Source organism: Macrobrachium nipponense, chromosome 31, assembly GCF_015104395.2.
Source record: "Macrobrachium nipponense isolate FS-2020 chromosome 31, ASM1510439v2, whole genome shotgun sequence".
Taxonomy (NCBI): Eukaryota; Metazoa; Arthropoda; class Malacostraca; order Decapoda; family Palaemonidae; genus Macrobrachium; species Macrobrachium nipponense.
In genome coordinates, this window is record NC_061093.1 from 27,589,062 (window position 1) to 27,591,176 (window position 2,115).

A 2,115-nucleotide genomic window follows, 5' to 3' on the forward strand; every position below is an offset into this window, starting at 1 on the left:
TCGCTATGAGAACTTGATGTAGAGTTGACTTTGAAACTGGTCTCAAGCAGTTTATGGGCGTGAACATGAGTGTGGATTCGTACATAGTGTGCACTTTTCCCCTACATAACGAAATGTAGGCTTATCATGAAGGGAGACTATTACAGAGAGAAGGCAGAGCCGGGATGGCTCTGCCAAAGTGTTTTTATAGAGTGACAGTGCAACTGTGCTGAAATGGGTAAGCCTTTTCTTTATTTTGGCCAAGGTGTGGCTGGATTGTATTTGAATATTTATTTCAGAGATATTCTGTTTATATGATCTTTGATTATGATCTTGTGCTTACTGGAGTGTTCTCCTGTCTTCTAACAGGCGTTTCTGGAAAAGGGGAAATGTTCTGGAAGAGGGGAAATGTTTCTGGAGAAGAGTGGGGATTGTTCATTGGAGAAATGGTGTACTGACTTAATTACTATGTTGACTGTGCCTAGTGTTATGGCTAAACTAATGTTGGTGTTAGATTAATTACCGAGGGTTATCTGGGTTATTTGGACTTTGAGTTAACATTTCATTTAATCATTCTGTAAAGAATCTGAGTTATTCAGTTAATACATTGCTTTTAAATAAATGCATATTTTTGTAAATTCACGACTCTGATTTGGTGACCTTAGATAATGGAGGGGAAGTATATCGAGAGAGAGAGAGAGAGAGAGAGAGAGAGAGAGAGAGAGAGAGAAAGAGCTGTTGGGTATCAGGAGAGAGAAAGAGAGAGAATGTGTTACCAATTACCAGTTGCCTGCCACTCTTGGTCCATCACTACCTTTTAAAAATATGATAACGAGTTTGACCACCTCGTTATATATATATATATATATATATATATATATATCTATATATATATATATATATATATAATATTGTGTACACATGCACACATATGTACTACAAGACCTCATTGAAACAATAGTATCTAACAGAGATATTTATTCTAAAACAGTTACAAGTTTTCCAGGACTAACAGTCATTGTCTTTGGGAACTGTAAGTTCTGGAGCGCTTGTAACTTTTTTTTTTAATAAATATATCGTTAGATAACACCTAGTTTTAATGAGGTCTTGTTAATAATTGTATTAATGCTTAGAACAATTGCGTGAGTGATAAAGTACATATATATATACAGTGGACCCCCGTATTCGCGTTCTCTGATTTGCGGACTCACACATTCGCGAATTTCTCTCAGGAACGTTTCCCCGCATTATTCGCGGAAAATTCGCTACATTCGCGGTATTTTTTCTATGAGAAATATCCACAAATTCTGGTTTTTTTTTATCAATTTCATCATAAATGGACTTTTTGTGATAAAAACTATTAAAAAAACCAAGTATGAAAAGTTTTGAGTGGATTTTTCTTGAATTTTAAACAACAAAATAGGCTGTTTATAGCGTTTTTATAGGGGTTCCAAACATTCGCGCGGTTCTAACTATTCACAGGGGCGTCTGGTACGCATCCCACCCCGCAAATATGGGGTGACCACTGTATACATACATACATATATATATATATATATATATATATATATAGTATATGTACTATATTTCTATTTTAGTTTTCTAGTTGAAGCAATGTCTGCTGAATCTTTTGTCATGTTTATTTTTCTCAGTTCTTTATCAAAACAGCTGCATATCCAAACACACTTAACCATTCGAGAATCTGTGAATTGTCTACTGTGATTTTATAACGAACCATTACTTACTGATGTGTTTCTTTCCCTTGTTTTGCATTCAGGATGGCTGTTCTTGGATCTATCAGCCTCGACATGGGCAAACTTTGTTTTAGTCGCCACTGTGATTGGGATAGCAATTATGTAAGTTTGTTAAATGTTTTCCATATAAGATATACATCTGTTGATGAATAACCACTGGTTCCATTCAACGTAAAAACACCAAATATAAGATATACATAAACTTTTGTGGTTGCTCCGTAGGGGGTTAGTGCCGTAGTGCACCTCATGCAGTGGACTGTAGCCATTACTTGAGGTTCTTGCAGCGTGCCTTTGGCCCTATCTGCAACTGTCTTTTTCATTTATTTCACTGTACCTCCTTTAATATTCTCTTTCTTCCAACTTACTTTCCACTTCTCCTAAC